We start from the raw sequence: 26094 nt of genomic DNA on the forward strand, positions 1-26094 counted from the left end.
CCTACACGGGTAGTTGGTTAAGGTTTCAGGGGGCACCTCTAAGGTGCCCTCTGGGGTGTATTTCACAATAAAATGTACACTGGCATCAGTGTGCATTTATTATGCTGAGAAGTTACCAAAGATACCAAACTTCCCAGTTTTCAGTGTAGCCATTATGGTGCTGTGGAGTTCGTGTTTGACAGACTCCCAGACCATATACTCTTATGGCTACTCTGCGCTTACAATGTCTAAGGTTTTGCTTAGACACTGTAGGGGCACAGTGCTCGTGCACTGGTGCCCTCACCTATGGTATAGTGCACCCTGCCTTAGGGCTGTAAGGCCTGCTAGAGGGGTGACTTATCTATACTGCATAGGCAGTGTGAGGTTGGCATGGCACCCTGAGGGGAGTGCCATGTCGACTTACTCGTTTTGTCCTCACCAGCACACACAAGCTGGCAAGCAGTGTGTCTGTGCTGAGTGAGGGGTCCCCAGGGTGGCATAAGATATGCTGCAGCCCTTAGAGACCTTCCCTGGCATCAGGGCCCTTGGTACCAGGGGTACCAGTTACAAGGGACTTACCTGGAAGCCAGGGTGTGCCAATTGTGTAAAACAAAAGTACAGGTTAGGGAAAGAACACTGGTGCTGGGGCCTGGTTAGCAGGCCTCAGCACACTTTCAATTCAAAACATAGCATCAGCAAAGGCAAGAAGTCAGGGGGTAACCATGCCAAGGAGGCATTTCCTTACATTCACCTTCTTACAGACACCCCCCTATCCCCAGAGATTGTCTCAAGCTAGTGGTGACTGCTGAGATCACCTGAGGAAGTGGGGCACCACCTTGAGTTCACAAAGTCCTCATTGTGCTCATGGGAACTACCTCAAGATGAGGACAAATTCTCAGAGTTCAGAGACCTCATCTGTATTGTGCCGCTCACACTGGGTTGATTGAGACACTTTAGAGGTGAGTGAGACCAGCGGCGTAATGGGGATACCATGGGTCCTAATGCAAGCAAGGCCAGTGGGCTCCCATTCTACAGCTTTATTGGTAAAAGTATATATATATATGTATATATATATATAATTTAGATGCGTTGGGCTCCTCTGGCTCTGGGTGCCACTGCACCTACTGCACTTTCGGTAGTAACGGCCCAGAGTGAAACCCCTTCGAATTCGGCGAGTCCTCTTCAAGAAGAGGGAAACCACTGCGATTTCGGGGTGACTACTTGCAGCTCACGGACATCTTAACCAGTTCACTGCCAGAGCATCACCCCAAGCCCCCCAGGGTTCAGGGCGAATGTCGGAGGTCAGATAAACCACCTCCAGTTCAGGAAGCCTTCCCCAAAGGGCAGGATATCAGAGCGAGCTCGAGGAGACCAGTGCAGCTCACCGGCCTCGCACTGAGACCCCTTAGAGGCCAGGGAGGCTCCCTTGAGTGCGGAAAGACCCCCGTCTAGGCGAGGGCGGCTCGCACTGCTCGGCATACGCGCCGACGGACGCAGCCGGCAGTCAGTGGGCCGTCTGCAGGCACCGTCCGCCCACACGAGGAAGTGGTTACGTTTCTGGCAGAGGAAAGGGGAAGCGAGGCTCCCGGACAGACAGAAGTGAGCTCCACTGCAGACGGACGCCGGGCTGGGTTCGTGTCGACTGCTCAGAGTCCACGAACTGACGCTTCCCTCGGAACCATTCCCGCCTTCGCCGTGTGACCAGACTGCGCCCCCAGCCTTCAGGTGAGTGCGCTCCCCTCAGGCTCACAAGGCGCTTTATACAGCACCAGAGCAGGGGGGTCCGTCCAAAGAGTTTTATCTAGCGCCGGTGGAAATCCAAAGACCGCTCAACGGGCGGTGCTTGTGAAAGGCTGGCAGGGCTGGGACAGATTAGTGGCACATAGAGGTGTCCATATGAAGTGGGTGGTGCCGTCGAAAAGCTCGCAGGGATGGGACGGAATCAGTGAAATGTGAAAATCTTAAGGTTTGACGACAGGCGGGTCTAAATAGCTCTTGGGGTCTTGCCGTGACGTTTGCGAGTGACACGATTTCACTATAGGCTTGTGTCCCTGAAGGGCTGGGACAGAGTCAGTCACGAGTCTTACGATCTGATGATAGCATAGGTTCACGTAAAGCCCAGTTATGTATTCACATATTGTAAAGACATTAATATTCCGTGCAACAAGTATTTCGTTTCTGGTAGCGCTCAGTCTGAGGTGAATGACCTCTAGGAGTTAAAAAGCACCAGGCGAGTACTGGGTTGCCAGCACGACTGAAATGCCTTTGTATAACGGGCCAGCGCCCACAGCCTCCGGCAGGGTGGGGGTATCCTGGCGCAGGGAGTGGAACTGAGATACGCCCCTTTCCATGTGGCGCTGTGTGCAAGACTTCCGTATCTAAAAACCCGGAAGACGGTGCCCGCCCAGACAATGTGCCTAAAATGCGGCGAGGATGCTTTTTAAAGACCAGTTGAAGAGCGTTAAACATCCAATGTCATCGGAGACGTTTTAAGCATGGGCGAAGTGAGCAACTTCCTCTCCCCCCATTCAATGCCCCCATCCCCCAGAAAAGTGACCTTTGTCTCACCTCTGTTTCTTAAACCCATTCTCCAACTCTCTGCCCTTTTTCTCTCTGTAACAGGTGTCATCCGAAGGATTTTTGGGACACTAGGCAGAACATATTTCAGCTTTTTTGTGAGACCCCCCATCTATGAATGTTTAGGTATGATTGGATATTACTTGGCATCAGGTGGGCTTGCAGTTGCAGAAATGTGTACTAAAATTCAAAGTTGTTCTGAACAGGGGCACCAAAATATGTCTTGCATGGGGCACCAAAGTCCCTATGGTGTTGTATGTAATTTATTATACATAGAGCCTATTTTGCTGTTTTGTTCTACTGACCCTTGACTTTCTGTTATTTGCAAATGTTGTATTGCTTGTGATCAGTATGAGACAACAGGCCAAGTCCCTGCAGCGTCCCAAGATTGTTCACCACATTCTGAAGGGGCGCCCATCATTTTCTGTTACGCCACCGGGACAGCAATACTAAGCTATTGGCTTTCATGAGTTTTCTCATGATTTGCCATTGCTTGGATGGGATGTCTATTAAGGCCCTTACATTCTGCAGATAGATACATTTTCCTGTTTGTGTTCCCACAGGCTTTTGACGATGGAGCATTACATTGTCCAATGAAACTGCAGATATGTCATTATTTAATGTTTGCTTGCAATTTCAAGCCTGTGTGTTCTTTGATGTATTTACGTTGCTGACACATCAGCATTTTAATTGCTGATATTTGTCTTTTTGTTTAAGAACTATTTGCTTTTTGGATGATATAGCTTGTTACAAATGGTGCTATTTACTATTCACTCTTGTATTTTCATTTGTTTTACTTTGCTGTTTTTTCTCAAAAGTAAAGAAGGCTTTCTGAAACTTGCAATGGCCATTTCTAAAACGTATCTATTATAAAACGTTTTCTTCAGAAGGTAGCACAACCATTACCAAAGGCTTCCCTAACAAAAATCCAGACCTATTGGTTTTACCAATGCTTGTTTCAAATAGAAGTGTATTGAAAATGTGAACCATTAAGTTTTTGAATATTATTCAGTAACATTTAAGGCTGTCATTGTCACCTCTCCCCCCAGACCTTTTTGTACTCAGGTCTAGGTAATGAGGCATTTTGCTAAAGTTGGCGATCAAATGACCCACTCTTACATTCATGTGTTTTCATGATGAAAGAAAATATGTGCTCAATTGCTTTCTATTTTCATTAGGCTGCACAATAGCTTCCTGTTTTTCAGGTTCATGCATAAGTGTCTAATTCAGCTAATTTTTAGGTTTTGCCGAAAGTGCTCATGCGCTGTCTGCGAAAGGTATTTTTCCTAAAAGGGGCTCTGAGCCTGTACAATACTCATCTCCGCTTACCATTGGTTGGCCCTCATGTCACAGATTTCTGAGGCCAGTGTTCTTCCACTGGCCGCGGGCGCCTGCAGGTACTCTTTTTTTTTAACTTTTGGACATCAACTCTTATTGAGTGCATGTCTAAAAGTAACTCTGCTTCATCCTGCCTGTGTTTTCCCACCTCCCGCGCCCTTCATTGTTTTTCACACACGCCCTCCTCCCGCTTTCAAATGTTTTGTCATCCCCACACTTTTTTAAGTGTTGCACAGCAGCATGTGCTGCTGTGCAACATGGCTTAAAGAAACAAAACATTATGACGGGGCCAACGCTGACTGCGTTATAAAGCCTTTCTGTTTCTTACTTTAAGTGTTGTTGCACATTTAAGCTGCTGTGCAACATGCAAACAAAATTGACAAAGCCAATAGATTTCACATAGGCGAAACCTATTGGCTTCGCCAATGCTTGTTAGGCCTGGTCTTAGCAAACGGCTTTTGGTTTTACTAAAATTATATATACTATAGTTAATTAAAGGGTTTTCATTCAGACCTACTATCTTTTGGTCTGTTGTTGCGTCATTTACATTTTTCATTTGCCCCCTACAGTATGCATCAGTCGGAGCGCCCACTTCTCCCACTGGATATTTTTACCATGAATTACGGCATTATCCTCTTTCACAAGGCGCACATCCACACACTGAGACATTCCCTTCAGTGCCACTGGCTACTATGACAACGCGTGCTTTTTGAGGCCACAAATCGTTTTGCTTTTAGCCAATTATAGGGCATCACTATGGTATGTGCTGCATGAGGCCTGTAATGGCCTGTGGACATGTGGTTGATAAACAACATTGGGGACCGCTGCAAAAGAGGCAGATAGTAGTGGTTTAACAAAGGCCCCTGCAGCAGTGGATGGGGGGGATACCTGGAATTTACCTAAGGTCCAAGCGTGAACGACCATTCATCCTGGTTTTTCCTCTGTATTCTGGGACTTACAATCCCAAGTTTATAATGGGATACAGAAGCCTCCAACGGCCGCACTGCAAGGGGCTGATCATTGGCAAAGGCACAGATGTCCTGGTTTTATCATGGCTTGTTTTTTGGTTTTGCTTTTTGTAAAAATGTATAAGTGGTAATTGGCCCCCTGAAGTCTGAAAAAGTCAACATAACTGATTAATATAACATTTCCCGCCTCAGCTAAGGTGTACTGGAGACAGTACGTTTTGTAGGAGGATAAACGCCACACATGTCACCGGGATAATTTTCCTGCCTGAAAAGATACAGGAAACGTGCATGATCTATGGGCGTGGTGTCGTTATAAATTAGATATCTCTTTCACGACACTGCTTTCAATGAGTTCCGCCCTTAATTTAGAAATGACTGAAACCGCCTCTGTCTGTCCACCAGATGCGAAGCCTGCAAAAGAAACAGGGCGTTACAAGAACCTTGCGTAATACCGGGCGCTGGTTTCAAAGTCCCTTAGATGATGCATGCCTCTGAAATGTATTAAAAACAACATCTTTCCCATGGCGCTGGAAACGCTGGCCATTGCACAACTGATGGATAAACCGTGTTTATCCGCCCAGCAAGTCGAAGCCTGAATCTGGCCTTATTGGACCTGCTGTTGACAATTCTTCAACATATACTGAGAGTGTGCATTGGGTTTCTCAAGATAGTTCTCTATCACCTCATATCATTGGATGTTTGGTGCACCATTGTCCCCTCCATGGAGTGCCATAACCACACAGCAGGAGGGAATATTTGACATGCCAAAAGTGCAGTAAAGAATGACACAAGATTTTTTTTATCTCAAACCGTGTTTTAGGCAAAAAAAAGTTTAGTTTTGCTTGTTCATTGCAGTAGTTTTTTTGTAATATTTTAATTGTGGCAGCTCAGACTATTGGCCTGGCCGATGTTTGTTTAATATTATCTTATGACAAGTTTGCCTTCCATCTTTGAAAAATGGAACTTCCTTGCTCTGCTTTTGTCTTCTGGAACCCCGCAACCCATCCAAAGAATCAGTACTGATATTGAAAACACATCCTCTTCTGTATCCGAAAAATTCATGTATTCATTCGTTCGTTATCTCCAAACACTTTCTATGTTGGCATTCTCTTGCTGTTCTACGGTTATAAAATGTTCAGGAATAAATGTAATGACTTTCTCTACTGGTCACAGTCACTGATTATTGAAATTTTAGAATGACAATGTTCTTGAAATATGTGGGTTTGGCAGAGCACTTTTGTCTAGCAATGACTGGTGAGATGGGTCAGGTCCTGGGGGAGGCCTGAATTAAATGCCAGACACGCGATAAAGGTGACACATCTTGCTTTATTTGTCACTCCGTTCACACTGCCTTCGCGCCCTTTCCTCACCTCCCTTGTCACCTCCCCTTACCTCGTCACCGCCCAGTCCATCCTGACCTGGCCAGAGGGGTGGTATGGCCTTACCACTCTTGTGTTCCCCTGGTGGTGCAATCCTGCACCAGTGACGACATCACATCCCTCCCCAACGGGGAAGGGAATCTTTTAACATGAACATCAAAACTGAAACTGGAAACTGTTTACTGTGCCGGTGTGGCTTTCTCTGTTGAAACCGTTCTGGGCTCTCCGGGTGGGTGCCCTGGGGTCGGTCAATCATCGGCATAGTTCTCGTATCTCCGGGATGGGCCTGGATTGTGCCTCAGCAGGTACCTTCCCGTCTTGGACCGGTCTGATACTTGGCTCTCTTCTGCTCTTCCGTCGGATGTCATTTCTCCGCTGGGTTGTCCTCGTCTTTGCTCTGCCGTAGGCTGTGTTCTGCTGTGTTCCGGAGCATATCTCACTTCTCTACTTGTTGGTACTGGTTCGTCGGCGTCCCTGTTCAGGTCCGACCATTCTTCTGTGATCTCCTCATCTCGTTCGCCTCTCGTCGCACAGGGTATGTGTTTGAACAGTGCTGCGTTGCGTGTTACTGTCTTTGGCCCTCGCCGAGCCGTTACCATGGTACCTTTCATCGCCGTTACGGTCCATGGTTGTGCTTCGAATGGGAGGCGGAACTTTCCTCCTGGGTGGGCGGTCTTTTACCAGGACGGTGTCCCCGACTCGTATCGTCGTTTCACGGGCTCTCCGTCTCTTGGATGCTGGTGTGTGTGTGGGGCGGTGCCCCGCCTGCTGCACGTCTCTCAATGTGCAGTCGCACTCGCGCGAAGGAGCGCGTGCCTCTTCTTTCGGGAAGTGGTGCCCCGCCTGCTGCACGTCTCTCGCTGTGTGCAGCAGGGACAGGACACGCCTGCACCAGCGACCGTGTATGCTGCTGGAGATGGGGAGCGCCCGTGTCCAGATGCGATAGCTTACCGGCCGTTCTCCCGTCGCGTTGACTGGTAGGTGGGGGTGTCTTTCTTTTTCCTTGAGGCTGCCGTCGGCGTGCGCCTCCTTGTCTTGATCTGATGCGGTTTGTCTGGCGCCTGCGTGGGTGTGTCACTACCAGGGGTGGTAGGGCCAATATTCGTCTCTAATTGTCAGGTCCTGGGGGAGGCCTGAATTAAATGCCAGACACGCGATAAAGGTGACACATCTTGCTTTATTCGTCACTCCGTTCACACTGCCTTCGCGCCCTTTCCTCACCTCCCTTGTCACCTCCCCTTACCTCGTCACCGCCCAGTCGATCCTGACCTGGCCAGAGGGGTGGTATGGCCTCACCACTCTCATGTTCCCCTGGTGGTGCAGTCCTGCACCAGTGACGACATCACAAGATGCTTTCTGTCTCATGCCTATCTCATGTAAAAAAAACAAAAAACATGATATACATACAGAAGCTTTCGGCCATTGTTCTGCTCAAGTGTCATTCAGACACCTGGCGCTGCATACAGCAGCCCTCATGACCCAGTGGATGTCTTGCACTGTGAGAGATGGCATTTTTCCTTATTACCCGTGCACAACCCCAGAATAGGAGTTTACCTCAGTTTTAAGGCCAGTGTTTCTACTTTGCTGGACTAACACTTTATTTCTTTCGTTTTTGGCATTGTTTTCCTACTGCATATGTTTGCAAAAATAGAATAAAAAGATAGCATGCTCGCCAATGCCAGACCTCTTAGCGTTCACCAGTGCATGTTTATTTCATGTATTTCATACATAGCTCCAGCGAGTCAGGAAGTGCTGCACACGCTGAAGGCGGGATTTACATCACAGACACAATGAAGTGGGAGGCTAAACTAAGACTCGGTTACACATGTGGCAAGAGACCCCTAGAAACCTCTGTGTTCCGCTGCTTCAGTGTGGACTCCTCATTTGGTACAAGGACAACTTGGCATTTCACCTGTTTAACGCTTTGAGAGATGCTTGTGAAGTGCACCATGAAAACGTGGATTTTTTTTACATACTATGCACCCTGTAGGATAGGGCTGCAGTTACCATCATCACCATCTGTTTTTTAAAGTTCCAACAAACTTGCAAAAGGCCTCAAAATGCTCAAGGCAGTGTGACAGGAAGAGAATGAGCCAGAAAAGATGGACTTAGAAAGGTTGCTAGATGTTAGAAAGCTAGATGTGAAATGCAGAGCCACGGTCTGAGAATTCCAAATGTGCTGACCTGATGGACAAAAGACTTACTATATGAACAGGCACTTTTCTCCCAGGGTTAATGTTCCATCCAGACAGGAGACTTACTGGAGACTGCGGACTATTGGCGGATCTTTGCATCCCTGGAACAAAAGTCTGCTCTACGCTGTCAATGTGCCGTGAGATGTCTTCTTCAGTGTTGCTCCTGTATGGTCAGCATGTTTGCAGGGGCTTTCGCCTTCAGTGGTGGTGCTACGCATCCTGTATAGAGTATTGTTTAAGAGGGTTGAAGGCAGAGCTTGGAGGAGAAAAATAATGTCAAATGGAGGGGTTATCCCTGCTTGCTTGAAAGGCAACATTCCAGAGAAGAAGGGGCGCCGCGAGCCTTAAGGTTAATCTCATCCAAGACAGTTGTCTTCCCAGTATTTGTTGCCTGAAGTTCCCAAATAAAGATGATGCTAAGGTTTTCCCTATAAAGTCATCTCCTGCTTTGACCATATATAAGGAGTCCTAGTCTTGAGGTGGATGTGTTTCAGAGCATTCCCTCCCCAGTTTTTCGTCAGGCTCATCATATACGTGTTGGCCTTTTTGTCCAGTATTTGCTGTACATTTTAGCTGGCTATCTGGCTGGAGTTCTAGATCTGAAAGACCTACTCTGAGGTATTTCTCGGCCCTTATCACTATGGTTTTTAATGCTTTAATCAGTGCTTTAAATGGAAAAATAGAAGTGCAGGTACTCTGTAATAGAGTACCTGCTTGTTTCTGAGAAGTGCCGGTACTATCCAATTAAAAGTATTACGTTTTTCCTGAGATATGCCGGTACTCTCCCTCTCAAAATAAAGAAGTGCCGGTACTCAGTACCGGAGAGTACCGGCCCATTTAAAGCACTGGCTTTAATGAAAAAAATCACTGATTAATTCCAGTCGAGAAATTTCCAGTTTGCCAGCAGGAGTTTTTTTATGCCTGTTGTGGCTTATTCCTCCTAACTGGGGCCCTCTTAAAGAGACACTCAACACCTTCTATGTGTAAACTAAGTGCAGGATGGATTGGTCACTTCTAGGAGTGAATAGCCCCTCCTAAGGCAATCAAGAAGGAGATTTGAGAGACCATCACAGTACTCAGGCCTTGACAGATTGCAACACCAATAGCTCCAGAGGTTTGTTAACTGCAGCAACTGTGTCTTGAGACTTCTGCTCTAAAACAATCTGTAGCATTAAGGTCTACTGACACCCCTGTAGTTCCTTCAGGGTCCCCACTGAAGTGCAGAGAATTTTTATATACTCTTGATACTGCATTTTATTTTTTGGCCTACTCATTTTATTCAAAACCATACAATTAATGAGTTTACCTGCTGCACCAGCTTTGGCTTGGACAACAGCTTTAGCAACAAATTTAGAAATGTATTTGGATAGTTATGCTACCTTCTTATTTACATTTAGGAAGATGTTTGAACGCCCTGATTTGGAACATTCTGCTGAGTAAGAATTATGTGAGATCTAGGAAGGTGGAATTAGTGTATTGAGTATTATGACTCTCCTTCGTCAATTGACAACAGAGACTATTTGGGTTGATAGAACTCAAATTATGATGTTTTCTATTGAATTAAATGAAGAGATTAAGGGTGCTTTAGTTCATTCTGTCCGTCATGAATCTTTTGTTGAGATTATACTGTTTTGCTTTGTTAAAAGAATGCATCTACAGGCTAGACAATGAAACAAGTCGTGAGTCGTAACACTGAGAGTGAAAAGTGTCCACAACATAAGGCTAGGTTATGTCTGTTCTAGTCATTGTGGGAACAAGACTCATGTCTGCTCTGTACATACAGATTTGAATATCCTTCAAGCATCCGAGAAAGTGAGGAGAGAAGCTATGCATTAGCTCCCTTATATTGGATCTTCCACGAGGGGGTCAATGACCCGATTGTTTGCCTTGTGTATTGTTTTGAAGATTTGAAGAGGGAAGACTATTTGTGTTCCAGCAGCATAAGACTGCAGTGCATGTGGAATGTTTGTTGATCCTGAATGGATCCCAAAAATAATATTCCCACGAGGGCTAAAAGAAGATTATAACTGTTAGCTTCAGACATAGTAAGATAGGTTTCTCAACCATTATGGGTCTCATTTGGAGATCATACTGAAGTGCTTTATTTTTTATGTAATGTCCTCTCCTAATTCTGCTATGATTTTTGGAATTCTCTGGTTAAAGAGACATAATCTGTATCTCAGTTGAGCTATTAAGACAATCTCATTATCATCACAGTTTTGTCTTGATCATGTTATACTTACCAAGGTTATTTGTCACCAATTGAGGAGATGGAAAATTATTTCCCAAATTGTGTGCAACACTTACCACTCTGTGTGTAGATGTCAGCTCCACAAAACTCCCTAGCTGGTGCATGCTGCTGCATCTGTTGGATCAGCCTGATGGCTCCGTATGGCACTACTGCAGCATCTCTTTTAAAGTGAGTATTATCCATCTACTGATATTGACTGATCAAGATTAATGCCTCTTTACCATCCACTAAATCTGCTGGTCTACTGTGACTTGTCGTAAAAGAATCTGCTAAATCGTCATACTGGGAGCCAGTAAAATGGAAGTGAAAAAGAACCTTAATAGGTTAGAAATCTGAACTTCTGATTTGTGTATGCATATTAGGTTAACATAAGTTCCTCATTCTTCATATGAGACATTAAATCAATAGAGAGTTCCTGCTAAAGTTTGCTATTTAGAGTAAGGTAATTGTCCTGCACAACATCTTACACAGACATCCAGTTTTTCATAACTGTGTTCTTCCTTGCTGTCCCACATTAATAAAATTAAGAACGTATGGCTTATTTGAAAGTAGTACCCTCAATGTTAGACTGAGTATAAAGGAACAAATATAAAAAAGGAAGGCCCCAGGAACATCTGCATTCCCTCTGACCCGCCCTTTGCCAAGAGGTTTGTTAGAAATTGGGTCTTTAGTTGGCAGAGGTACGCTCCCTGTCCAAGTAGGGACCACAGTCCTAGTCAGAGCAAGTCAATAACATGAAATAAATTAGCCTGTGCTCACCCTCTGGTAGCTTAGCACAGAGCAGGCCGGCCTAACTTAGAAAGCAATGTGTAAAGCGCTTATGCAAAACACACAATAACCCCAGGAAATACACCACAGAAAAACACTTCACACAGATATAGAAAAATAAAGCTTGCTTATCTGGTTACTTTTCAGACTCACTACCATACAGATCCAATTCACAAATAGCAAAGTATTGGCTTTGCAGATTCAGAGATGAAGCAAGGTTGATGAGCAACTGTAGAAATCAAAAAGGGGTGGTGTCGGGGACTCCTTGGCACAGGTGTGCGATGTCCTGATGGACTCCGGTTCTGACCTAACTTTGCTTCTCTCGGTGAGTAGTGTGCAGCTAAGCTGGGCAGAGACGTCTGGGATGTCTTGAGAGTAGCAAGGGGCAAAGGAAAGCAGTGCCATTCTGGGCAGTTCACACATGCGAGCAGCAAAGCTGACGAAGCTGCTCGGGTTGAGTTTGAAAGTGGCAAGCGGTGAAGGAAAGCAGGGCTACTCCGGGCAGCTCACAGATATGAATGGTAAAGTTTGGCAAAAGCCACTCGGGTTGAAGTTGAAAGTTGCGAGCGGCACAGGAAAGCAGGGCCACTCTGGGCAGTTCACAGATGCAAGCGGAGAAATTTGGCAAAAGCCACTCAGGGTAAAATTGAAAGCGAGCGGTGAAGAAAAGCGGGGGCACTCCTGGCAGTTTACAGATGTGAGCGGTACAGTTTGGCAAAAGCCGCTTGGGTTGAAATTGAAAGCAAGCGGCAAATGAAAGCTGGGCTGTTTCGGGTATGTCACAGATGCAAGTGGGGAAGTTTGGCAAAAGCAACTCGGTTTGAAGTTGAAAGTAAAGAGCGGCAGAGGAAAGCAGAAGCCGCTCAGAGACACTCTGGGTTTGGAGGATGATTCTTGGGCCACTGGGCAGAGATCAGCAGGCAGCAGGGCAGCACAGCAAAGAAGGGCAGTAGTTCCTGAGAGCAGTCAATACTGGCAGAGTGGCAATCCTAGCACACAGCAGTCTTTACTCCAGCAACATTTTATTGAGTATAGAAGTGTACAGATTTTAGGGGGCCAGGGACCCAGTACTTATACTAGAAAGTGCCTTTAATGTGTGTGGGAGGGTTGACCACAAAGGGTTCTTATGAAGTCCACAGGTCCCCTTTTCAGGTCAGCCTCAGCCCCAGACTATCAGTAAGAGGTAATCAGCCCTTTTCTGTGGACTCTAGACACTACCCTTTGAGGTGTAAGTGTGAGCCCTTCTCAATCTCCCCTCCACGAATACCAATCAGTATGCAGATGCAGCTGGGTATCCTGTGTTGTGGGTGGATGAAGGGAATGCACAAGTGTAGATGCCACCTAGCCAAAGGCAGACGAGTACCGGAGATAGGCTGTGAGCACACAGGGCAGTGAGCGCAGATAAATGGCTACTTTCTGAAAGTGGCATTTCTGAAATAGTAATAATAAATCTAACTTTACCAGTAAAGAGGATTTATTATTACCATTCCAATGGTACTAAACATGATGCACTTACTCCTCTCAGATCAGGAATTACAGCTTAAAGGTTTTATAAGGAATTTCCAATACTGGTCTATGAGGAGGGCAGGCCTCACAGTAATAAAAAACAACTTTGGGGAGTTTTTCATTACTAGAGCATGAATACTTAAAAGTATATCTCCTGCCGTTTGTTTACATGGCACTCTGGCCTGTGGACTACGTAGGGCTTTCTTTAGAGGTGACTTATATATAGGAAAAGGGGAGTTCTGGGCTGTGGCAATATGCTGCAGACCTTAACCAAAGCATGACTGGCAGTGTCTTCTAGGGAAGTAAATACATTTCCACCAATTCGCCTTAAGTCCAGAGTCTTCCGTGTACATCTGTAGTGTACAAGGTTGAGTAGGGACTGATATGACCAGTTGTTTGATGTATATTAACATATCATTAGCATATAAATACACCCTATCCTTGGGACCAAAACCCCACTGAAATCCCTCTAGCTGTAGGTCTCACCAGACCCATTCAGCAAGTGGCTCATTCACCCGCGCGAAGGAGGGGAGGGAGTGAGCATCCCTAGTGGGCGCCTCTCTCCACTGCAAAGGAAGAAGACAAGACTCCATTTATTCTAACTTGGGTGGGTGGTTAATTAAAGTAGTAAGATGCTGACATTCTCATGCTTCTAATGATTTTGATATCTGCACTGCAAGCTCCCACTTGGAATTGGTTGGTGCAGATGTCATCAGCCAGTAGGTATAGTAGAAAGGACATTCTGTGTTCTAGCTGGCAAACAACACTTGTTTTCTAATGACTGGAATACTTTTATCTGGATTTGTGTGATTAATTATTTTATATGACTCTACTGTATACCAAAATAGGGAACATAAAGTAATTTTTTCGTCATTTACATTGATACCTTGCCCCCTCCACAGGTCTTGTTAGTGCTATGCAATCCAAAGTTCGTATTTAAAAATTATATTCCCGCCTTATGTTATGCGGTATATTTGCTTTCTTATACATTTTCTGACTGATAAGCGTTTTCATAAACCTTGATTCTATGTCTTGTTCTGATGTTGAAGTAAAACATATATGAAAAATACCTTATGTCGAGGAAACAGTTTATTGATGTGCAAAAACTTCACAGAAACGTACCTACAAATGTACTTTTTTAGGCTTTATTCTACCAGCTTTAAAGTCAATCGACAATAAAATAAAAGTGCGCGCTAAGTGGAAAAAAGAGCAACTGAGAGCTAAAATAGATGGTTTTCCTTTTTTTTAACCTCTTGATTAACCAGAGGTGGCTGGAAGGCATTAGTCACTGTTTGTGCTGGGCTCAGAGACACAGTCAGCTATTCTTAAACCTGTAGCCTGGCTGCTGCAGCGCCTTCAGCACAGGAAACCGCTTGACCACAAGAGGCTTGATATTTTGAAATGAGCTGAACATGCTCGGTTTGCATCTTTAAGTTAGCAGCTAATCTTTCGCAAGAAGCCTCTCAAGAGAAGTTACAGCATTTTCTGGCCTAGGCCACCTTCTAGGGTGGTGCATTGGAGGAAATACTAGAAGTGGATGTTGGAGCAGAAGGAAACATCCAAACAGTAGGGGACCGAGCCCTTCTTATATTGGTAATGTATTTTCTGTTACATTTATGATTAGTTTGAAAGAGGGCCATGTCTTTTATGTGAAACCATCTCTGTTCATCCTCCATAGCAGGAGCGTGTCCCCCCCCCACCCCCGGCAGCAGCTGCAGAACTTTTATTTGTAAAAACACAACAAACTCTGTTATGTTTTTCCTTAAAACGTTATTGGGGCCCCGGGCGTGACGGGACAGAGGGGGAGTGCAATGCACTCCCCCTCTGTACGCAGGCATGTTTGGCCGGCCGTCTCAGGCCAGCCAAACATACATGCGCAATAGACTGACCAACCTGGCAACGCAGTGCCAGATTGGACAGAGCAGGCAGAGGCTCCCACTCTGCCTCGGAGGGCCGTGGCTGGGGCTCCGTCCAGTCCTACCGCTGCTTTCATGCTGCCAGCAGTGTGAAAGCAGCGGTATGATTGGACGCAGGGCAGGCTGAGAGCTTTTGCCTGCAACGACGGAGCAGAGCGGATTGAGCGGCGTGACGTGGAAAAAGGGTACGTTTTAATTTTTTCTTTTTTTTGTGTGCCCCCCCCCACCCTCCCCGACACGTGCAGCGTCGCCCTGCCCTTTTTCCCTCCCGTGAGCCGCACCTGCTCCATAGCACACCGGTTTAGAAAGTCAAGCAACACATACCATGCTGGTGGAAATTAATGAAACCTAAGCAGGCTTAATATTTCAGCAGCAGAGCTAAAACATGTGCTGTTGTCTTGGGCCCTCTTCAGGGAGGTAAATCTACCTGTGGAGGAGATTTACACCTATGCCCCAAGGTAAATCTCTAGTTAATACTTCAGCAACTCGTTGGAGATTTACACTAGGTAGTAGGAGTATGTGCCCATACCCCTTAATAAAATACTACTGTAAAATTACTGCTGATAGCTTCACAGTCATGTTTTAGATTTAAGTCCTCCAAATGCGACTTTGTATAGTCCATGCAGCAACCTCCATCTACGCTATGTAAGATCTCTGCCTATGCTATGTAGAACTACAAATTGAAAACAATAGGGAAACAGGTGGGAGTGCAAATAAAGAGCCCTTACCTGTGCCAGATGTGAGATGCATTATGTTTTTTGAAAAGTCTTTACAAATCACATATTTTATGTATAAGTATGTGATGTAATAGTACAGGAGTACTGCTATATATACATGCCCAAACCTATTTGGTGAATAGGCGCGCTAAAGTCTAAATGGATGGATGGAAAGCTTGAATTAACCAAAAAGTGGTAATTACTTGGTTGCATCCTACTCCATCGTTAGTTATCCATTACTTTTTTGTATACTTCAGTGAGATGCCCTAAGTGGGACGGGTATGCCCACACGTGGGTTCTGTGCACACTGTGCCACTGGAATCAAGCTATACCCTACTGATGAGCCCTAATAAGGGGGCAACCAGTCTTGGGTTGCTTGTGTTCACGTTCAGGGAGGACCTGGCCAGGCAGTTGGGCTGGGCTGTTCTTATTGGTGCAGAGTCAAGACCGGTTTGCATGGCTAGGTCCAAACTGAGTTGGCACAGTGGACGAACTAATGATGGACTGAAATGCAGCCCGTGTAATTGCCAGTGGCTAAGATAGATTTAAACATCCCATCCTTTGAATACATGAAGGATTTGTTTTGCAGCAAGACATTTTTACAAGGATAATTTGCATTTAGGTTTCACAATAAAATTCTGCAGTGCAGTTGTCATTTTTAAAAAGGTCTAATCAGCAAGTTTGACTGAATTCTGAAAGGGAATGTGAATTGGAGCAGAGAAGTTTTTTTATTGCTTGTTTCCATTTGGAAGTGTATTTCCACAACAGAATGCCCTGGGGGATGAAATATACCTGTGATCAGGGCAAATGAGCATTTGTCAGAAAAATAGGGATGAGTGTACTGGGCCAGTGCATTTACAGAGAAGGGTGTGATGTCACTTCCAGTACTCCAGGCATTATGATGAATCAGTGCCCATGGGGGCACAGCGTGTGTGTTGAGACCCCCTGATATCCGCCATTTCAAAATCTCCTCCCATCCTGGAGGGACATGTCACCACCGCCAAGCTCCTATCAGCTTCACTGCTGGTAGTGACGGACAGACTGGATAGTGGGGTGGATGTAGAGCTAGAAATGGACTTGGTAGGAAAGGAATTTGTGGTCACTGACTCTGTCAAGAGTCTCACTATGTTTACAGAGCCGGTGGAATACACTGGTTTTGCCTTTTCCTGTTAGAGCAGGACTGACTTTGATTTGCATAAGATGATCCCTTTCTGAAGTGGCATAGTGGGTGAAAAAGGCTTGACATGCGGGTAGCCTAAACACTTGCAATGGCTGAGACTTTTGCAAACATTTTACCAATTTCCTCCGTGTTTTCCTGTATGAAATACAGTAAAAAAGTATTTGTCTCTATTAGTCGTGCTCGCCTGTTTTCCAGCAAGGTATGAACCCCTTAAAGCTGACCACCTTAATGTGGAGATTAACTTTCTTTATGTCTCTAAATTTCACCTGTGAGAGCACAAAAGTTTGTGAATTTGTGCCTTTCACTGTAGGGAGTTCAACACTTGTACTGCAGAACAACTTGGAAACATTACAGAGGCGAGGTCTGGTGCACTTTAAGTTGCAATTCACCCCATTATACGAAGAACAAAGCCACAGAACATGCAAAACTTGTTTCCACAATCCACAGGAGTTCCAAATACCCCTACAGGGGGTCATATTGCATTTTAAAGATACGATGTTGGCATTCATCAAGGAGGGAACAACATACTTCAGGTACAGCCAGAACCCAACCCAAGAGCATCCTTGGGGCGCTCCAGTAAAGCAAGTTGGAACATGTACCTACCACCTGCGCTGTAAAGCAGAGGCTCACCAAGCCATCGTCGAAGCAGGCCAGCCCTAACTCAAGAGCAGCTCTTCTGAAATGGCGTGTGCAATCGTGTGTGGTTTGTGCCATCTAGGCATGTTGTATGCCTAAACCAAAATGGTCTCATTTATGTTTTCTCTATTTTGGGAATTTATTTCATCAAATCCTAGAGGAATGCTCTTCAAACGTTTAATGCTGCTACCCCCAACTCTTGTGTAAAAATAGAATTAATTGTGACCCCCTCTGAAATTACAAGTATATTTTCTCACAAGTATTGCATACAATGTGCAGACATGAACTTATTTAACTAGCTAAACATTGCAGTTATGTTCAGTTACCCCTTTTAAAAATGTAGTCAACTGCATGATTGTCAACATTCTGTTGTGTCTGAACACTTTAAAGTATCCATAGTGTGATCTTTTTCAGAAATATGGGTTAGGGACTTTGATCCCCACAGTTTGACACCTACTTCAGCCAGGACGTGAGTGACAAAATAATTAAATGACGACCCACTATAGAGTTGCACACTGCTACTCTGTTTTGCTTTACTAAACACAGAGCATCGTTTGCACCACGGTGTTTGTCTCTGTTCTCCATCGGTGTAATAAATGCTCCTCTGGGCTGCAGCATGCCGCCTCCCCTCATATTATTTGATGCTTCCCTAGGGAGACACATCACACGTTCGAAAAGTTCTGCATTGGAGTATCTCTTATTGGGCTTCTGGTACACCTCTGACTTGATTATTCCTTGTCCATGTTACCTCATATGTATGTGTGTTTTTACTGATGTGGGCGTAGCAGTGGGTTCTATTCACTAGGAAGAGTCTTAGTAAAACCCTGGACATTATTGATTTTATATATTTTAAATGCCTTTCTAGTTTCAAGGTTGGACTTGGAAATAAATGCAGCCCCAGAAACTGTAGTAATTCAAGGCTCTTATTGCACTACATGAGTTTCAACTTCTTAAGATGGGTTTTGGAGAAGTGGTGAGAGGAGTATGATCCATTGCCCATTCTGACTATTGGAATTTGAAGGAATGTGGCATAGCGCTGGATCATTAAGTTAAGATCTGCCTGAGTACCAGGAAGCATTATTGCTCTAGGGCATGGGTACTCACAAACTTTTTCTCGGGGGCCAAAATTGCAGTATGGTTTGCGGCCGAGGGCCGCACTGAAGTGACAGCGGGGGGCGGGGCTTAGAGGGGGCGGGGCTTAGAGGGGGAACAACCACCCCACCCCCTTTTTCAAAACAATGCCCCTACCCCAGTAACGCACACAGCGCGCACACATACAGCGCCATCTGCTCTCACCCCTACCCCAGTAACACACACAGCGCGCACACATACAGCGCCATCTGCTCTCACCCCTACCCCAGTAACACACACTGCGCGCACACACACAGCGCCATCTGCTCTCACCCCTACCCCAGTAACACACACAGCGCCATCTGCTCTCACCCCTGCCCCAGTAACACACACTGCGCCATCTGCACACAGCGCCATCTGCTCCCACCCCTACCCCAGTAACACACACAGCGCCATCTGCTCTCACCCCTACCCCAGTAACACACACTGCGCCATCTGCACACAGCGCCATCTGCTCCCACCCCTACCCCAGTAACACACACAGCGCCATCTGCACACAGCGCCATCTGCTCTCACCCCTACCCCAGTAACACACACTGCGCCATCTGCTCTCACCCCTACCCCAGTAACACACACTGCGCCATCTGCACACAGCGCCATCTGCTCCCACCCCTACCCCAGTAACACACACAGCGCACACACACACAGCGCCATCTGCTCTCACCCCTACCCCAGTAACACACACAGCGCGCACACATACAGCGCCATCTGCTCTCACCCCTACCCCAGTAACACACACACACAGCGCACACACACAGCGCAATCTGCACTCACGCCTACCCCAGTAACACACACTACATTAAAAACAAATAAATAAATAACCAAAGAGCCTTACCTGACTCAAAGCACTGTAAAGATGCCACAAATGTGGAACAGCAGGCAGGCAGGCGGGCAGCAGACGTGGAGCCGGTGACAGGAAGCAGACGACCAAAGCCCCATAAAAGTTAGCTGCAAGCGCTGACTTTTATGGGGCTTTGGCTTCCAGGATCGTCAGGGCAACGCCATAAACAATGGCCGCCGTATGTAAACATAGAGGAGGGCCGCGGGAGCATGCTCCCGCGGCCCTCTTCTATGTTTACATACTGCTGCCATTATGATGTGGCGTTTGGTGTGCGTCTCGCGGGCCGCCAAGCTAGGTCCGTGGGGCCGCTGGCGGCCCGCGGGCCGTACTTTGAGTACCGTTGCTCTAGGGCTTCAAAAGTAGCCTACCTTGTTTCAGTGATGAGCGCCATGGCTGTGCTCCACTGGACCACCCCTTGTGATAAACGGATATTGAGAATGGAGGTTGCTATATGTACCTTACATTCATAGATTCAACTGTGCCATCACATAGTACACTTCCTTAATGATGTTATAAAAAAGGAGCCCAGTTCTTAGTTCTCTTTGTGTGAGGGGTGGTATCTTGGTATATCCTGTTCTAAGCCCGAGTAGACATCTACTGACAGCCAAGACCTTCCTCCTTCCAGTGGTTTAGCAAGAACACAAAAAAAGTAGATGCCTCCTCTCACTTCTGCAAATGTACTTACAGTCTGAGTGTGCGTATGGAAGGATGTGACCTACACAGTGTCAACATAACCACACATCACCGGAGCAATGTATAGACTTTTGCTTATTATTGGTCACTACAAAACAACTGCTTAGCCGGAGTGCACAGCCCTGTCACTATCATTTTATATTATTCTGAGTAACGTAAGTCAGAATTGTCAGCTGCCCAGACTGCAGCGAGATGCGAGTGTTGTATTGGTGGTACAGGGTCGCATTTTGCATGACAAATATATCTCAACCACTCTATCGACCAAACCACTACATTGCATGTTAGATCTAGTGTAAATGGATGGGGAGTTAAGGATAGTAAGTATATGCCTGGCCAGTGATGATGTTGTAGAAGACATTTTTGTAGGTTTATTTTGTCTACCTTGATTTAGTGATGTGCAGTCTCGTCAGTGATGTTTAACTGTATCTATAAGTATTTTAAGACATAAAAACTGGAAGATTTTAGGGTGGGAAGCGAGATGCCTGAATCTCTTCTTCATATGCACTGAAATTGAAAAATGACGTTTTTTTTGGGTGGCGAAAGAATGCCTAAGTGCAGGCCTAATTCCTAGATGACCGTCCTGAGAGGTAAGCCAGCCTCGGTTTTGCTGCCACAACTCTCTACAAAATTACCACAGGTGATGAGGAAATAAAATGTGTTTTTTATTGTACATCACTCACAGAGCCAATTTGATGTGCACTAAAAAAAAAAACCACAAGGGCTTTGTGATTTGTACAAAAAATGATGAAAATGTGGGCCATAAGCAAAAAACTAGGGAGTGCAGACATTTTCCACGGACTGTGCAGGCTAGGAGATGAGTGATGAGCGGTAGAAAGCCGGCTTCTTCCAAACCAACCCTATTGCCTGGCACATCTGACAACTCTTAAGGAAGCTGGTCTAGTAAGTAGTCTAGTCCTGGACACCATGCTTTACCTAAAATATGTGTTTCCACGAGTGATGCGAGCTTTACCGCGGCAGCTCATGATATGGATAAATTGGACACTCTTTAATTTTAGGGTTCCTACTTCCATTTTACATCCGGCTTGATAACTTGGTTTCCTGTAAGAGTATAGTTACCAGTCCTTTAAAATATACGTAATGCGGGCCTTGGCTTCCGCAAGAGGAGAAACGCTCTCTAACCTCCTGCCATTGGCTGCTTCGTGAATCATTCCGCCTCCTTTGGAGTGCCTGCGATACAGTTCATGAGCCTGACCCTCCGTAGGCCTCTGCGGGTAGGTTTTGTATCTGACGCCCAGCAAATGTGTCAAGACCTGAACACAGGAGGGGACAGGTGTCCTCTCTAAAACCAGGACTTGGGGCTCATGAAGCCACTCTGACTTGTGCGGAAATGTGAAGACAAGTGGCTGTGGACAAATGGGTGTATTGTTGTTAGGAGTTAAGTTTTTGGCTAAAGATGAAGTAATGCAGCAGGCGCACAAGTGAAGGGTTATTGTACACCTTACAGGAGCCCCGCACTGTTCTCTTACAGAAAGTGCACAAACACTAGGGCGTTGCCTGCTTGGAGCTTCAGAGCAGTGCTCACAAGGGGTGGGCGAGCCAGCAAATGAACAGGGAGGGGGAAGGGAGCACAGGGTCTGCTGGGCTCGACGAGCCTGCGCACGAGCCGATCCCGGAACGTATTTGGCGTACAGCACACATCTTGTAAAAATACAATAACGTTTTTTTTAGAATTCAAGAAAATTATTTTATTTGAGGAAGGATTTCATCTGAGTACATCTGATTATATCACTACAGCGAGAGGCATTTATTAAAAGTGCTAGTTTTTCAACTTTCCTGCCAACAACGCCGTTGGTGAACTAAGGTACAAGTCACTTGTCCTGTGTACGCCATAATATGCGACCTAGGCCCATTTTTATACTTTTTTAGCGCCGCATTTGCGTCGCTTTTTAACATAAAAGCGGCGCAAACTTACAGTTGTATTTTGTAAGTGTGCGCCGCTTTTGCGTCAAAAAATGACGCAAACGCGACGCTAAAAAAGTATAACTATGGGCCCTAGATTCTTAGACGAGACAACATTGTAATCTGCTGAATGGAGCGCAAAAAGTTTTCGTACAGCACACAACCCTAGAATTGCACATTTGATGGTGGTCTCATATGTGATGACTAAAAAAAGGGATGTTCGGTAAAATAAAATATTTGTCAAGGGTCATACAATTTTATGACGCAAGGTAGCCGGGATTGAACCCAGGCTTTCTAGTTCCATATCACACAATTCAGCCACTATGAGAGTTTTGCTTTCGCTCGCCAATTTCACATCAAATGTTACACCTTTGCCTATAATTCTTGGTGCTCAGGGCGGAGCACAGGTGGCAGACAGACGCCACATGCAATTGAGCTCGGTACTCTTTAGCTTCGAGGGCCCAAGAGGTGAGCAACAGCCGGGCATAGAGCTTCCAGTGGCTCGCCCAGCCCTTGTGCTTTTCTATTTTGTAAGTTTGCGCCGTTTTTGCGTCAAAAAGCGGCACGAAAGCGGCGCTAAAAAAGTATAAATATGGGCCTAAAAGCCTTGATTCCACCTCAAGCCTCCTCCATCCCACATACAATAACGTTTTTTTAGAATTCAAGAAAATTATTTTATTTGAGGAAGGATTTCATCTGAGTACATCTGATTATATCACTACAGCGAGAGGCATTTATTAAAAGTGCTAGTTTTTCAACTTTCCTGCCAACAACGCCGTTGGTGAACTAAGGTACAAGTCACTATATGCGACCTAGGCCCATTTTTATACTTTTTTAGCGCCGCATTTGCGTCGCATTTTGACATAAAAGCGGCGCAAACTTACAGTTGTATTTTGTATGTGTGCGCCCCTACAAGTCCCACCCCTTCCCTGATTTCTCCCTCAGACAGTTCTCCCGACCTTCTTGTGATGTTCGCGTGTAACAGGCCTGATGCCTCACAGACCTACCCCGCAGCCCTCCAAGTAGTGCCCTTCCAGACACTAGTGGTAGATAGTTACTGTGCCCAGCACCGCTCCCCCCACCCCCCCAGCGGCATAGAAATCTTCAATTGTTCCGTTGGCCTGTGCCCGGCCCTCGGGATGTATGTTGGCTACAGAGTATAGTCTCCCCTGTTGTGGGTCACAGTCTGAAGAAAAATAAGGCCGGGTCCACAAAAATTAGTCACTGGCTGAAATTTAACATTGATTTAGAAACACACACATAAAACAGAGCCCTGATATCTTAATCGCTTTATCAGACGTATTTGAAAAATGTTATGAAGGAGGCAAAAGAAAACTTAAAAAACTCATGCCCATATTTATAATTTTTTAGTGCCGTATTTGCGTCATTTTTTGACGCAAAAACGGCGCAAACTTGCAAAATACAATTGTATTTTGTAAGCTTGAGCCGTTTTTTCGTCGAAAAGAGGCGCAAATGCGGCGCTAAAAAAGTATAAATATGGGCCTATTGTATTTTGTAAGCTTGCGCCGTTTTTGCGTCAAAAAGAGGCGCAAATGCGGCGCAAAAAAAGTATAAATAAAAGTGTTTCCGGGAGTATCCCGCTTTCACTCGGGTAAACAAGCCAGTCTTCAGGGGAGGGGGGGAGGGCAGGGGCAGATTTAGGGCCTTCGCTCTATTTACATTCTCGCGAGGTATCAAAGTTTAAATCTTGAAAACTCCTCGAACAATATCGTGCTCAGCAGTGCTGCTCCGTGATAGCTGAGCAAAGCAAACAACTTTCTCCCGGGAGATTGAGAATTTTATTTGCAAAACAATTTCGTGTTTATAATTAAGATTTGTATTTGAGAGCAATGCCTTGCCTTGGCCTCGCCTAAGCTACACCCAGAACGCTTAGAATGCAATAAATAGCTCATCGAAGCTCAATAGCTTACCGAAAGGTGATGAATATGTGTTTTATTGTGCAGATTCACGGTACTCCATGTTCTCCATGTTCTGGCACAGGCCCTGAAAAAGGGCGGCTTTCAGATTTCTGCAAGTTAGGACTCAGTCCAGTTTATTAGGGTGCACAAGCGAGACCGCCTTCAAAGGAGCTTTCAGAGTAAATTCTTTAAATTATACACAAATCCTGGCTTGGGGCAGACCTGGTAATCAGCGCCTCAAGTATCAATGTATGGAACAGACGCACTGGGACGTAACATAGGTTGGCCAAGATTACACAGTAGATCAATGGGCAGAGCCGGGATTGAAACAGAGACATCCTAGCCACAGAGTCAGGACATTCGCCAACAAATCACGCATCCCATCCTCCATTCAAAAGTCATGTCCCAGTGCATTTATGGATAGATTCACGTAGCGCCTATTTCAAAACAGGGTGCCGAGCAGGTGTTGGGACACATCCAAAGATTTGCTCCTTGCTAGTGAATCTCGCTCTCAGGAGGTAGCCTCACCACTGTTGGGTCCTTAATCGCCTCTGTGTCTTCGACAAATTGCCACACTTGTGAGTGAGCGCTTTAGACAGAAAATGTTATGCTTTGGGGCAACACATTTAAATGCTAGCCTTTGACCTCTCTAAAACAGCGGTTCCCAACCTTTTGACTTCTGTGGACCCCCACTTTATCATTACTGGGACCCGGGGACCCCCACTGAATCATTACTGGAATCCGGGGACCCCCCATTAAGTCAATACTGAAAGCTGGGGACCTAACCTATTATTATTACTTAATTTTCTAAGTAGTCGCGGACCCCCTGAGGAGGCTTTGTGGACCTCCAGGGGTCCCCGGACCACAGTTTGGGAACCACTGCTCTAAAACGTGTGGTGAGAAATCACTGTCAGAGTATGTACAGAAAAGACGAGCAAAGAAAGCCACTGTTTAAGAAATATAAAGTTAAAATATATAATTTCTCAATAAAGAATAAAGGAACCAAAAAAATAAAAGTAAATATGTAGAAAAATGAAATATTTTAGTTAAAATAATAAAGAAAACAATAAATCAGTTTTCAATGCCTTCTTAGTTATTTAAATGCCAGGCCTTCGTCCATGTGTCATATTAAAGAGGCACGTTTAAAAAAAAGTGAAAAAGACTGCAGACCTGGGGCCAGATGTAGCAAAAAGAAAATTTGCGAGTTGCAAATTGCAAGTCCATGCGACTCGCAATTTGCAACTCGCAAATTGGTATGCAGTACGGTGTCTCAGACGTCTGCGAGTCGCTATGGGGTCGTAATGACCCACCTCATTAATATTAATGAGGTGGGTCGCAAATTGCGGCCCCATAGCGAGTCTAGGCACTCGCAAACATGGAGGCCTGCTGTCGTCAGCAGACCTCCATGTTCGTGACTGCTTTCTCAATAAAGCAGTTTTTTTTTTTAAGTGTAGCCCGTTTTCCTTAAAGGAAAACGAGCTGCACTTAAAAAAAAAACCGAAACCTTTAGTTTCGGTATTTTTTCAGGGCAGGTAGTGGTCCCTTGGACCACTACCTGCCCTGAAAAAATAGTATTGGGTCCATTCGCAAAGGGGAAGGGGTCCCATGGGGACCCCTTCCAATTTGCAAGTGGGTTACCATCCACTTGAAGTGGATGGTAGCTGCGACACCCTTTGCGACCGCATATGCGGTCGCAAATGGTATTGCATGCCACTCCGAATCGCAAATAGGAAGGGAACACCCCTTCCTATTTGCGATTCTGAAATGCATATTGTGAGTCGGTCCCGACTCGCAATATGCATTTCTGCATAGCAAAGAGGCATTTGCGCCTCACAAACGGCGATTTTCGCCGTTTGCGACGTGCAAATCCTTTGCTACATCTGGCCCCTAGTTCTAAGTAGCTGTGGAGGGATTTGCTTAGAGCATTTTTATTGTGGCATGAACATTGTGAACATGAAGTGGTGTGCTTAAGACAGTGTAGCACGTGACATTCAATGGAGACGGGATTACTGAACCAGAATGTAGTGGAGAAGCGAGAGACATATTATGGGGACAACATATACAGCAATCCACACATGTTCCTTCTGTTTAGACATACTTACATCTTGAGGCACACACAGGCAAAGTAATTTAACTTGACACACAATGTTTAGGTTTAGTGCAAACACCCGACCTTCATTA

The 26094-nt window shown here is 45.6% G+C and overlaps 1 protein-coding gene across 2 annotated transcripts in view; it reads left to right on the plus strand.

The window, feature by feature from the left end:
- Nucleotides 1-1564: 1564 nt before the first annotated feature.
- ARPC1B (actin related protein 2/3 complex subunit 1B) overlaps nt 1565-26094 on the plus strand; it is an 85264-nt gene continuing 60734 nt past the window's right edge. The window contains exons 1-2 of one of the 2 annotated variants that reach the window (XM_069210021.1): nt 1571-1704; nt 2602-2682. The gene's annotated coding sequence lies outside the window, so the exon portion shown is untranslated. Of the gene's footprint in view, nt 1705-2601; nt 2683-26094 lie in introns of both variants that reach the window. The other variant, XM_069210020.1, reaches the window with a different exon arrangement.

The sequence above is a fragment of the Pleurodeles waltl genome, chromosome 10 (genome assembly GCF_031143425.1).
Source record: "Pleurodeles waltl isolate 20211129_DDA chromosome 10, aPleWal1.hap1.20221129, whole genome shotgun sequence".
NCBI classification, from domain to species: Eukaryota; Metazoa; Chordata; class Amphibia; order Caudata; family Salamandridae; genus Pleurodeles; species Pleurodeles waltl.